This window comes from Oryctolagus cuniculus, chromosome 12 (genome assembly GCF_964237555.1).
Source record: "Oryctolagus cuniculus chromosome 12, mOryCun1.1, whole genome shotgun sequence".
NCBI classification, from domain to species: domain Eukaryota; kingdom Metazoa; phylum Chordata; class Mammalia; order Lagomorpha; family Leporidae; genus Oryctolagus; species Oryctolagus cuniculus.
In genome coordinates, this window is record NC_091443.1 from 110370648 (window position 1) to 110384580 (window position 13933).

Genomic DNA, 13933 nt, shown 5'->3' on the forward strand with positions numbered 1-13933 from the left:
CTCACTGTCCACTCTGACTGTCAAAAAAAAAATGGTAAAAATGGACACAGTCTCAATATTCAGTAATGAAAGCAGGAGGGTGAGTAGGTCTCAGTGCCCATCCACTGGCTCCAAACAGACCCATTACAGAGTTTCACGGGCAGGCATTGTGGTGTACCAGGTTAGGCCACACTTGGGATGCTCACATCCCATATCACAATGCTTGGGGTTGACTCCCGCCTCTGCTTCTGAAACAGCTCACCTTGGAAGGCAGCAGATGATGGCTCAAGTACGTGGGCTCCTGCCAACCCACACAGGAGACCTGGATGGAGTTCCTGCCTCCTGGTTTTGGCCTGGCCCAGCCCTAGCTGTTGTTAGCATGTGGAGAGTGAACCAGTGGATGGAAGACCTCTTTCTCTCTCTCTTCACATAACTCCCTCATTAATCTGCTTTTCATATAAGTAAAAATGAATAAATAAACATTTTGAAAATGATCCTACAAGCAAGCATTTTCTGGTTATGGGAGCTGTTCACAGCAGACTAAATTTGACAGTTAGGACTCAGAACTGTGGGTACAGAGTGACTTCATTCTCATGAAACTACCACAGGCAGATTCCCAAGTCAAATACTGGAACAAAATGCATCCACTCGGCCGGCGCCGCAGCTCACTAGGCTAATCCTCTGCCTGCGGCGCCAGCACACCAGGTTCTAGTCCCGGTTGGGGCACCGGATTCTGTCCCGGTTGCCCCTCTTCCAGGCCAGCTCTCTGCTATGGCCCGGGAGTGCAGTGGAGGATGGCCCAAGTGCTTGGGCCCTGCACCCCATGGGAGACCAGGATAAGTACCTGGCTCCTGCCATCAGATCATCGTGGTGCGCTGGCCACAGTGTGCCGGCCGTGGCAGCCATTGAGGGTGAACCAACGGCAAAGGAAGACCTTTCTCTCTGTCTCTCTCTCTCACTGTCCACTCTGCCTGTCAAAAAAAAAAAAAAAAAAAAAAAAAAAACTTCATCCACTCTTCAAGGGTTTGTGGCTGGTGGCTTTTATTTTCTTCTTTGTCTCTCCTACCAAAGAGTAAACTTTTTTTGTTCTTTGTAGTATAAATTTGTCAATTCTGGATTTTTAGAAAAAGAGTGGAATGAATTTTCTATTTTAGCATATTGTTGGATCTTCTTCTAAGGCCGAATAATATGACTGTGCATGTGTGAGAGAGAGAAGGAGGGAGGGAGGAAGAGATTTTCTCGACCCACTCGTGTTGTAGTTTTATCTTTAGAAAATCATAAGCAGAATGTGAGTGCTCAGATCTATGGGCCAGAACAGTCTTCTTTATGCATTAACTGAACGGCAGTTAATTGTGGTTTTCAAAAGGGAGGGAGACCTCCAGCACAGTATTGTCGCCTTCTCAGACAAAGCCAGTGGGCCCAGCCCTCGGCCGCTGTGCCCGCCTCCCCACAAACTGCCCTGGGCTCTGCTGGGAGAACGCACTGAGTCTGGCAGCTCCTCTGGGCCTGCCCCTGCTCAGGACCCTGCAGTGGCTCAGCCAGGTTTCAAGGCCCAGCTCCTTGCCCATTGTCAGTCTCCCCAGAGCTCTGTGAACATAACTAGAATATTTTCTCTCTCCTTCTACCCAGTGTCTGCTTGTGCCAACATCCTAACTCCCCACCCCTGTGTGTAAATGTACGTGTCCTTCCCCTGGTGTGCAGCTGCACAGGGATGGACGTCCCCTCTGCCCTGCCTGCAAACTCAGTCCCGCCCGTGCAGTTGGGAAGCTGTCTCAAGACCCTCTGTGGGATCTTTGGGCCACTTTGCTTGAGCCCTATTTGCTTCACGTGAATTTGCTTAAAGTCAAAACAATGGGAAACATATACCCTGAGAGTACACTTTTGGTATTTTATACAGGATAAAGTTATTTTTCTAAGATTTATTTGCAAGGCAGTTAGAAACAGAGGTATCTTCCATCTGCTGGTTCACTCCCCAAATAGCCACAACAGCTGGGACTGGCCCAGGCTGTAACTAGGAGCCGGGGGCTTCATCCATGTCTCCCATGTGGGTGCAGGGGCCCAAGGACCTCGGCCATCTTTCACTGCTTTCCCAGGCACATTATTAAGAAGCTGGACCACAAGTGGAGCAGCCGGGACTTGAACAAGTGCCCATCTGGGATGCCGGCATTGTACACAGTGGCTTAACCTGCTACACCACAACACCAGCCCCAGGATAACATTATTTTTAAGAGCCATTTTTAATGTCAGATGATGCTACCTACATCTGTGAATTACAAAACAAACTTTAAGGAGATTCTACCTTTATTTCACATTTCCGTGAGCTCTTCAAAAAGTCACCCTTTATCACTGGGAAGTTTGAACTAAAGTTCTACTCCTAGGTGTATGCCCTAGGGAAACCAGTGTATTTTTATTCAAGAAAAGACTTCAGTAGGAAGCGCAAGCTCACCTGGTTTTATTCTTAACAAAACACTGAAACTAAAACAGGTGTCCATCCCAGGTGAGTGGACAGGACAGGCACTGTGGCCAGCGGGTTAAGCCACTGCCTGGGACACCGGCTTCCCAGATCAGAGCACTGGCCTGAGACCCGGCTGCTCCACTTCCAATCCAGCTCCCTGCCAGAGCACCTGGCGACCCATATAGGAGACGCATAGAGGACCCATCTAGGGACCTGGACGGAGTTCCAGGCTCCTGGCTTTGGCCCGGCCCAGCTTCAGCTGTTGTGGGCATCTGGGGAGTGACCTGGGAGTGCAGGATCTTCCTCTCTGTCTGCCTTTCTCTACTGCTCTGCCTTTCAAATAATGAAGTAAATCTTAAAAAAAAAAAAAAAAAAAAACAGCGAAACACTGAAAACACAGAACGGGTGAATGGACAGAGACTGTGTCCTCAGCCCTCAGCGTGGCTGCTCTCGGCAGCAGGACGTCATTACCACGTGACGGCTCCAACAACGCGGACTCGCGTGGAAACATTTGCTCACACAGACGCAGTCGGGGCCGGGCACGAGGCTGAAGGGCGGCGGAGCCGGTGTGCAGGCCCTGGGGCACTGGCGCTGGGGGCGGCCGGCTGGAGACGGCGTGGGGGCGCCAGGCGGAGGAAAGGTCCCGTGTCCTCCCCCGGGAAGCGGACGCCCGCGGAGGTCTGCTCCGAAAACGCCTGCGCTAGGTCGTCTCATCTGCGTGTCCTCGCGGCCCCTTTGCAGGGCGGTTCCACTCTCACCCTCTGCAACCACGCGGACGCGCAGGGACCCGCAGGGACAACCCGTGCTTAGTGAGCTCGCGGTCCTGAGCAGCAGGCGGGGATGCGTGCTCAGTGTGCGAGCGCAGGTGCACTCCGCGGCCGGTAACGGTTCATAGCGTCTGATTGGCCACATTCGGCTTCCATTTACGTTTTATAGCATCTGATTGGCCACATTCGGCTTCCATTTGTTTCGTAGCATCTGATTGGCCACATTCAACTCGGCCATCGTTAATGTTTCGTAGCACCTGATTGGTCACCCAGCTTCAGCGTTCAGGTAATGGTGGGGTTTGGTCTGGGCTGGAGCCGCGCTCCCAGGTGCTCCTGCCCGCCACGTCCAGTAGCAGGCCTAAGGGTTGGTGTCCGGCGCTGGCCAGACTCCTGTCCCCTGTGCCTGTTCCTTTGGAGCGGGTCCAGCCCTCGGCCGGGACTGCGCAAGCGCGACTTCCCTGAGGTCACCGGAGCCTGAGGAGACCGAGCCCCCACATCCGGGCTCAGGCCGGCTTGGCCGTCTGTGGGGAGGGGGCCGGGGCTGCCTACGGGGCCCACCTGGCCACCCACGCGGTCAGTGCCGCTCCTCCCAGGAAGAGAACACCCTAGTGAGTGCCCCCAGGGAAGACGGCGGACACGGCCCCTGCGTGGGTCCCGTCAGGGAGCGTGATGGACGTGACCCCCGCGTGAGTGCCGTCAGGGAAGGTGACTGACACGGCCCCCGCGTGGATCCTGTCAGGGAAGACGGCGGACACGGCCCCCGCGTGGGTCCTGTCAGGGAAGATGGCGGACACGGCCCCCGCGTGGGTCCCGTCAGGGAAGGTGACGGACACGGCCCCCGCGTGAGTGCCCTCAGGGAAGATGGACACGACTCCCACGTGAGTGCCCTCAGGGAAGACGGCGGACATGGCCCCGTGTGAGTCCCGTCAGGGAAGACGGCGGACACGGCCCCGCGTGGGTCCCGTCAGGGAAGATGGCGGACACGACCCCGACATGGGTTCAGTCAGGGAAGACGGAGGACACGGCCCCCGCGTGAGCGCCCTCAGGGAAGACGGCAGACACGACCCCCACGTGAGCCCCGTCAGGGAAGACAGCGGACACGACCCCCGCATCAGTGCCATCGGTCAGCTGCTCTGTATCCTGTCCATTGCACACTTGAAACTGCTTGTAGAAAAGTGAGATTAGAAGTATGAGTTTAGGGCAGGGATTTAGCCCCGGGGTTCACAAGGCAGCGTCTAAGCGCCAGGGTCTGGGGCAGGTGTTGTGGTGCAGCGAATCAAGCCCCGCTTAGCCCCTGTCAGAGAACCTTGTTCCAGTCCCAGCGGCTCCACTTCCAGTCCAGCTTCCTGCTAACACACCTGCGAAGGCAGCAGCAGATGTTCCGAATACCTGGGCCCCTGTCACCCACCTGAGGGACCCGGATGGGGCTCCCAGGCTTCCACGTGGCTGTCGCATGTATTTGGGGAATGATGCAGGGCTGGAAGAGCAATCCCTCCCTTTCTCCGGCTCCCTGCCTGCCTGACTTTCAAATAATGAATAAATTAAAGAACAAAAGAGATACAGTGGAGCACCTGGATTTGACTCCTGTCTTCAGTTGAGGGGCATTTGGGTTGCTTCCATTTCTTAGCTATTGTGAATTGAGCTGAAAAAAGCACTGGGGTACAGATAACTCTTTCATTTGCTGATTTCATTTACCTTGGGTAATCTCCAGGAGTGGGATGACTGGCTCAAAAGTAGATCCATCTTCAGATTTCTGAGGAATCGCCATACTGTCTTCCATAGTGGCTTTACCAGGTTACATTCCCACCAACAGTGGATTAGGGAGGGTAACTTTTTCCCCACATTCTCACCAGCATTTGTTCTTTGTTGATTTATGAAAGCCATTCTAACGGGGGTGACATGAAACTTCATTGTGGTTTTGATTTGCATTTCCCTGACGGCTAGTGATCCTGAGCATTTTTTCAGGTGTCTGTTGGCCATTTGGATTTCCTCTTTTGAAAAATATCTTTTTAAGTCCTTTGCCCATTTCTTAACTAGGTTGCTTGTTTTGTTGTTGTTGAGTTTCTTGATCTCTTTATATGTTCTAGTTATTAATCTTTTATCAGATTGCCTTGATTGTGTTGAGGAGTGTTTCTCTATACCCAGTTTTCTTACACTTTTCATCATGAAAGGGTGTTGTATTTTATCAGATGTTTTCTCTGCATCTGTTGAGATAATAATACAATTTTTGTTCTTCAGTTTGTTAATGTGATGTAGTGCATTGATTTGTGAATATTGAACCATCCTTTCATACCAGGGATAAATCCCACTTGGTCTGGGTAGATGATCTTTCTGATGTTTTGTTGGATTCAATTTAGCTAGAATTTTGTTGAGGATTTTTTGTGTGTATGTTCATTCAGGGATGTTGGTCTGTAGTTCTCTTTCTCTGTTGTATCTTTTTCAGGTTAAGGGATTAAGGTGATGCTGGCTTCACAGAAATAATTTGGGTGGTTAGCACTTTGGAAAAGTGGGTAGATGCTGCCTACAGTGCCGGCATCCCATATGGGCATCACTTCAAGACCTGTCTGCTCCACTTCCAATCCAGCTCCCTGCTATGTTCTGGGAAAACAGTAGAAGATGACCCAAGTCCTTGGGCCCCTGCACCCAACTGGGAGACCCAGAAGAAACTCCTGGCTCCTGGCTTGGGATTGGCACAGCTCCGGTTGTTGTGCCCAATTGAGAGTGAAACAGCAGATGGAAGACCTCTCTCTCTCTCTGCCTCTCCTTCTCTCTCTGTGTAACTCTGACATTCTAATAAATAATTCTTTAAAAAAATAATTTGGGAGTATTCCTTCCCTTTCAGTTGTTTTGAATAGCTTGAGAAGAATTGGAATTAGTTCTTTAAATGTGTGGTAAATTCAGGAATAAAACCATCCGGTCCTGGGCTTTTCTTTGTTGAGAGGGTCTTTATTAGTGATTTCTGTCTTGGTTATTGGTCTGTTTAGGTTTTCTATGTATTCACACCTCAATTTAGGTAGGTTATATGGGTCCAGGAATCTATCCATTTCTTCTGTGTTTCCCAGTTGGTTGGCATAGAGCTCCTTGTAGTACTTTCTGATGATTCCTTTTATTTCGATGGTGTCTGTTGTTACATTCCCTTTTTCATCTTTCATATAATTGATTTGGGTCTTCACCCTCCTTTTTTTGATTCATTGGGCCAGTGGTGTTTCCATTTTGTTTATTTTTTATTTTTTTGACAGAGTTATAGACAGAGAGAAAGGTCTTCCTTCCATTGGTTCACCCCCCAAATGGCCGCTGCAGCTGGCACTGTGCTGATCTGAAGCCAGGAGCCAGGTGCTTCTTCCTGGTCTCCCATGCAGGTGCAGGGGCCCAAACACTTGGGTCATCCTCCATTGCTCTCCTGGGCCACAGCAGAGACCTGGACTGGAAGAGGAGCAATTGGGACTAGAACCTGGCACCCATATGAGATGTCGGCGCCACAGCGGAGGATTAACCAAGTTTCAAAAATCCAGCTCTTTATCTCGTTGATCTTTGGTATTATTTTTGTTTCACTTTTGTTTATTTTCTAATTTTAATTTTTTTTCTCCTACTAGTTTTGGGTTTGGTCTGCTGTTATTTTTGTGGGTCCTTGAGATGCGCTGATAGCTCATTTATTTGATGCCTTTCCAATTTCTTGATGTAGACACCAGTTGTTAGAAACTTTCCTCTAACACTGCTTTTGCTGTATCCCATAAGTTTTGATATGTTATATTATCATCTTCATTTGTTTACAAAAACTTTTTAATTTCTTCCGTGACCCACTGTTCATTCAGGAACATGTTTAGTCTCCATGTTTTTGCATATGTTCTAGAGATTCCTGCATTGTTGCTTTCTAGCTCCATTCAATTTGTGGTCATAGAAGATGCATGGTATGATTTAGATTTTTATTGGATTTGCTAAGACTTGCTTTATGGCCTAACCTGTGGTCAATCCTAGAGAAAGTTCTGTGCTCTGGTGAGAAGAATGTGTATTCTGCGGCTGTAGGATGGAAAGTTCTGTAGATATGTTAGGTCCATTTGGTCTATAGTTTGGATTAACTCTATTGTTTCCTTGCTGATTTTCTGTCTGGTCAATCTGTCCATTACTGAAAAAGGGGTACTGAAGTCCCCAATTATTATTGTGCTGGAGTCCATGTCTCCCTTTAGATCCAGTAACATTTTTTTAAATAGCCAGGTGCCCTGTAATTAGGTTCATATATGTTTATAATAGTCACATCTTCCTATTGAGTCAATCCCTTAATCATTACCTAGTGCCCTTTTGTCTCTTTTTACAGATTTTGTGTTAAAATCTAGTTTCTCTGATATTTGAGTGGCTATACCAGCTTGTTTTTGGTTTCTGTTAGCTTAGAATATATTTTTCCATCCTTTCACTCTCAGTCTATGGGTGTCTTTGTTGGTGAGATGTGTTTCTTGTAGGTAGCAAACAGTTTTGTTTTTAATCCATTTTGCCTGTCTGTGTCTTTGAACTAAAAATTTAAGGCCATTTACATTCAAGGTGACTATTGATAAGTGATGGCTTGGCCCTGCCATTTTTCCATAACTATTCCTGTATTGTATACTTTAGATTTCCTCTGTACTTTTACTGGGAGATTTTTCCACCTTCACCTTTTTGTAGTGATGACCATGTTTCTGTGTTTCTGTGTGCAGCACATCTTTAAGCCCCTTTTATAAGGCTAGATGTGTGGTGACAAATTCTTTCAATTTCTGTTTGTTATGGAAGATCTTTATATCACCTTCATTCCTGACTGAGAGCTTTGCAGGGTACAGTTTTCTGGTTTGACAACTTTTTTTTTTTCTCTTTAGACTTGGAATATAACTTGCTATTCTCACCTAGCCTGTAGGGTTTCTGATGAGAATCAGCTGTGAGTCTCATTGGAGATCCCCTGCAAGTAACCAGCGTTTCTCTCATGCACATTTTAGAATCTTTTCTTTATGTTTTACTGTTGCGAGTTTGACTACAATGTGGCATGGTGAAGATCTTTTCCTGTCATGTCTACCAGGAGTTCTGTGTACTTCCTGTACTTGGGTGTCCCTTCCTTTCTCCAAATTTAGGGAGTTTTCTGTAATTATTTCACTACAAATGCCTTCTAATCCATTCTCTCTTTCCACACCTTTAGGAACACCTAAGATTGTATGATGGGTCATTTGATAATATCCTGTAGATTTCCAACATTGTTTTCTAGTTTTTCTAATTTCTTCTTTTTTTTCTGATTCTAGAATTTACAACAGTTCATCTGCTAGCTCCAACAGTCTCTCTTCTGCTTCACCAAGTCTTCATTTCCAAGATTTCCTCAAGATCTAAGTTTCGTGGGAGAAATTTTCTTTCATGTATGGATTTTATTAGTTTGTGGATTTTATTCTGATTATTTCTGATGACTTCTCTGTAATCCTACTGTGAATTTTTTTGAATTCCATTTCTGGCATCTTCAGTCTCTTCATCTTCACATTCTAGTGTTGAAATGTTGTGTTCTTTTGGGGGTATCATGTTGTCTTCCTTATTCTTGTTTCTTGAGTTGCTACATTTATTATCTGGCATTTTTGCAGATCTTCATTGGTTTCTTTTTTGTTTTGCTTTATTTTTTCCCTGTGATGGCTTTATCTTTGGACTGTGCCTCTTAGGCTTAGTAGAGTGTCCACTTTTTCAGGAATACCTAGAGGCCTGTGGTAGGTGTGGCCAAGGAGGTCTGTTCAGTGCTCTTGGGTGAAGGGAGTGTCCAAGGTGACACCCTCAGGTTGGGTGTGATATATATTTTTTTAATCAGAGGGGATGTTTGTTCTACTCTGTTGGCATAGTGTCACACTCACCTCTTCTCTCTAAGGAAACCAGTGCCTGGGTGCTAGGACCAGTGGGTTTACTTATGTCCATGCTGCCATTAGAACACACAAAGGATCCATGCAGTCATCTGTACAAGCCCAGATTCCACAGCAGTGACCCTCACCAGGGAATCCCGGGTGCAGCCTTCCACATTGACTACCCAATGTCCCATACACACTCTGAGCGCTCCCCAGGTAGGCACAGCATTTTCACAGTCCTGGCACACCAGCCTCCCATACTCAGGAGCACCCAGCCCCCTGTCAGTTCTCCCAGCCAGGTGCAGGCTTCTCCACTCAGCTGGTTGCTGGGCACAGGGGAATGAGCAGCTCAGCTGTTACTATGTCCAGAATGGCACCCACCCTCCCTCAGCTTGTTACAGGATGCTGATGCAGGGTGGTTGGGAGAGAGCAACGTGCCCCCATTTTTTATCCTCTACTTTGGCATTCCCACCAGACTTCCCACAGCTGTAACTCCAGTGGCTTGGGCTGCTACAGACTGGTCTCCCCTCACTCCAGAGCTGGTGCTGAGCTTCTCAGCTGCTGGAGTCCTGAGTTGTGCATGTCCACACCCTCCACACAGGTGCACAGTGTCCCTTTAAATAGCATGAAGTTTGCTCTGCCATTTTCTCCTGAACTCTTCCCTGAGACTGCACTCTCTCCACTTTTTGTTACACACTCTTCTCCTTGACTAGAGCAGTAAGCTCCCTCCCTATTCTGCCATCTTGGCTCTCTCCATCCATCTGTATCTTTTTAAAATTAATTAATTAATTTATTTGAATGTCATATTACAGAGAGATCAATCTTCGACCTGCTGGGTCACTCCCTAGATGGCCACAATGGCTGGGGCTAGGTCAGGCCAAAGCCGGGAACCAGGAGCTTCATCAGAGTCTCGCTCATAGGTTCAGAGGTCCAATAATTTTATTCTGAATACTGATGAAAATGTAGTTGCACAGGAATGTAACTGTGTGCATACTAAGTAGAATAGTGATTCTCAAACTTGAGCTCGCATTTGAGCCATAGGAAGGTGTTGCTAGAACAGATGGGTAGGCCTTTTCCTCAGATACTCTGATTTGGTTGTTCTTGGGGGTATAAGAACTTGTGTTCCTGACAGATTTTCAGGTGATGCTGTTGCTTGTGGTCTTGACCACACTTTGAGAACTGAGGGTTGTGTGACTTCACCTCCTCACCTGTGTTGTGTTACATGTGTGTGTCTGTGCCTGTGTGCTCTGCACAGTTACATGTTAGTTCACCTGTGACTTTGCATTTAGATTTAATTAAGTAGCTGGCATATTATTTTAGAGTTAGCAGGCATGCTCAGCAGTGAATAATCTGTGATTTATAGCCTTGTTTCTGCAAATACAAGGTAAATGGTTTAGCCTAGGTTTAGCTTGCCGTTGTTTGTTTTTTGGGGAGGCAGAGTTACAGAGAGAGAGAAAGAGAGAGATCCTCCATCTGCTGGTTCACTCCCCAAATGGCTGTAACATCCAGGGCTATGCCAGTGGTAATCCACTGCTGATACATTCTTATTACCTCTAAAGCCCATGATTTGCCTCCAGGGTCAGTCTGTGTTGTTCATCCTGACGATTTTGACACTTACGTTAAGACCTGTAGTCACTGTTACAGGTCAGCACAGAATAGTCTCTATTCCTGAAAGTCTTCTGTGTGAAGAAAAACCACATGATTATCTCAATAGATGCAGAGAAAGCATTCGATAAAATTCAACACCCTTTCATGATGAAAACTCTAAGCAAATTGGGTATAGAAGGAACATTCCTCAATATAATCAAAGCAATTTATGAGAAACCCACGGCCAGCATCCTATTGAATGGGGAAAAGTTAGAAGCATTTCCACTGAAATCTGGCACCAGGCAGGGATGCCCACTCTCACCACTGCTATTTAACATAGTTCTGGAAGTTTTAGCCAGAGCCATCAGACAAGAAAAATAAATTAAAGGAATACAAATTGAGAAGGAAGAAGTCAAACTATCCCTCTTTGCAGACGATATGATTCTTTACTTAGAGGATCCAAAGAACTCTACTAAGAGATTATTGGAACTCATAGAGGAGTTTGGCAAAGTGGCAGGATATAAAATCAATGCACAAAAATCAACAGCCTTTGTATACACAGGCAATGCCACGGCTGAGAAAGAACTGCTAAGATCAATCCCATTCACAATAGCTACAAAAACAATCAAATACCTTGGAATAAACTTAACCAAGGACGATAAAGATCTCTACGATGAGATTACAAAATCTTAAAGAAAGAAATAGAAGAGGATACCAAAAAATGGAAAAATCTTCCATGGATTGGAAGAATCAACATCATCAAAATGTCCATTCTCCCAAAAGCAATTTATAGATTCAATGCAATCCCAATCAGGATACCAAAGACATTCTTCTCAGATCTAGAAAAAATGCTGAAATTCATAGGAGACACAAGAGACCTCGAATAGCTAAAGCAATCTTGTACAACAAAAACAAAGCCAGAGGCATCACAATACCAGATTTCAGGACATACTACAGGGCAGTGGTAATCAAAACAGCATGGTACTGGTACAGAAACAGATGGATAGACCAATGGAACAGAATGGAAACACCAGAACTCAACCCAAACATCTACAGCCAACTTATATTTGATCAAGGATCTAAAACCAATTCCTGGAGCAAGGACAGTCTATTCAATAAATGGTGCTGGGAAAACTGGATTTCCATGTGCAGAAGCATGAAGCAAGACCCCTATCTTACACCTTACACAAAAATCCACTCAACATGGATTAAAGACCTAAATCTACGACGTGACACCATTAAGTTATTAGAGAACATTGGAGAAACCCTTCAAGATATTGGCACCAGCAAAGAGTTTCTGGAAAAGACCCGGGAGGCACAGGCAGTCAAAGCCAAAATCAACTATTGGGATTGCATCAAATTGAGAAGTTTCTGTACTGCAAAAGAAACGGTCAGGAGAGTGAAGAGACAACTGACAGAATGGGAAAAAATATTTGCAAACTATGCAACAGATAAAGGGTTAATAACCAGAATCTACAAAGAGATCAAGAAACTCCACAAAAACAAAACAAACAACCCACTTAAGAGATGGGCCAAGGACCTCAATAGACATTTTTCAAAAGAGGAAATCCAAATGGCCAACAGGCATATGAAAAAATGTTCAAGATCACTAGCAATCAGGGAAATGCAAATCAAAACCACAATGAGGTTTCACCTCACCCCGGTTAGAATGGCTCACATACAGAAATCTACCAACAACAGATGCTGGCGAGGATGTGGGGAAAAAGGGACACTAACCCACTGTTGGTGGGAATGCAAACTGGTCAAGCCACTATGGAAGTTAGTCTGGAGATTCCTCAGAAACCTGAAGATAACCCTACCGTTCGACCCAGCCATCCTACTCCTTGGAATTTACCCAAAGGAATTTAAATTGGCAAACAAAAAAGCGGTCTGAACCCTAATGGTTATTGCAGCACAATTCACAATAGCCAAGACCTGGAACCAACCTAAATGCCCATCAACGGTAAACTGGATAAAGAAATTATGGGATATGTACTCTTTAGAATATATACCGCAGTAAAAAAAAAAAAAAATGAAATCCAGTCATTTGCAACAAAATGGAGGAATCTGGAACACATCATGCTGAGTGAAATAAGCCAGTCCCAAAGGGACAAATATCATATGTTCTCCCTGATCGGTGACAACTGACTGAACACCAAAAAGGAAACCTGTTGAAGTGAAATGGACACTATGAGAAACGGTGACTTGATCAGCATAGCCCTGTTAACGAACAACTTAATACATTATCCCTCTTAGTATTTTTTTTTGTCTGTTCTACTTAATACTACTGGTTTAATTCTGTAATTAATACACAGTTATTCTCAAGTGTTAAAATTTAACTGAAATATGATCCCTGTTAAATATAAGAGTGGGAATAAGAGAGGGAAGAGATGTACAATTTGGGACATGCTCAGGCTGACTTGCCCCAAATGGTAGAGTTAGAAACATACCAGGGGATTCCAATTCAATCCCATCAAGGTGGCATGTACCAATGCCATCTCACTAGTCCAAGTGATCAATTTCCGTTCACAACTGATCATAATGAAAGGACTAAGAGTCAAAGGGATCACATAAACAAGTCTAGTGCCTGCTAATACTAACCGATAGAATAAATAAAGGGGAGAGTGATCCAACATGGGAAGCGAGATACACAGCCGACTCATAGAATGGCAGATGTCCTAAACAGCACTCTGGCCTCTGAATCAGCCCTAAAGGCATTCGGATCTGGCTGAAAAGCCCATGAGAGTATTTCAGGCATGGAAAGCCAAGACACTCTGGAAAAAAAAAAAAACACACCTAAATGAAAGATCTCTGTGAGTGAGATCCCAGTGGAAAGAACAGGTCTTCAAAGAAGGAGGTACCTTTCTCTGAAGGGAGGAGAGAACCTCCACTTTGACTATGACCTTGTCTAAACAAGATAAGAGTTGGAGAACTCAGAGGGCTTCCATAGCCTTGGAAACTCATGACTGGAGCATAGGGAGATTACTGATGCCATAAACAGGAGTGTCAATTTGTAAAGTCAACAACAGGAGTCACTGTGCACTTACTCCTCATGTAGGATCTCTGTCCTTAATGTGCTGAACATTGAGGCTTAATGCTATAACGAGTACTCAAACAGTATTTTTCACTTTGTGTTTTATGTGGGTTCAAACTGTTGAAATCTTTACTTAATGTATACTAAACTGATCTTCTGTGTATATAGAAAATTGAAAATGAATCTTGATATGAATGGAAGGGGAGAGAGAGCAGGAAAGGGGAGGGTTGCAGGTCGGAGGGAAGTCATGGGGGTGGGGAGCCAATGCAGTCCATAAGCT

At 45.7% G+C, this 13933-nt stretch overlaps 1 long non-coding RNA gene across 2 annotated transcripts in view; it reads left to right on the forward strand.

The window, feature by feature from the left end:
• Window positions 1-3866: 3866 nt before the first annotated feature.
• LOC127483761 (uncharacterized) overlaps window positions 3867-13933 on the forward strand; it is a 124915-nt gene continuing 114848 nt past the window's right edge. For both annotated transcript variants that reach the window (XR_011381105.1, XR_011381106.1), the window contains exon 1: window positions 3867-8567. This is a non-coding gene — a long non-coding RNA (uncharacterized lncRNA). The remainder of the gene's footprint in view (window positions 8568-13933) is intronic.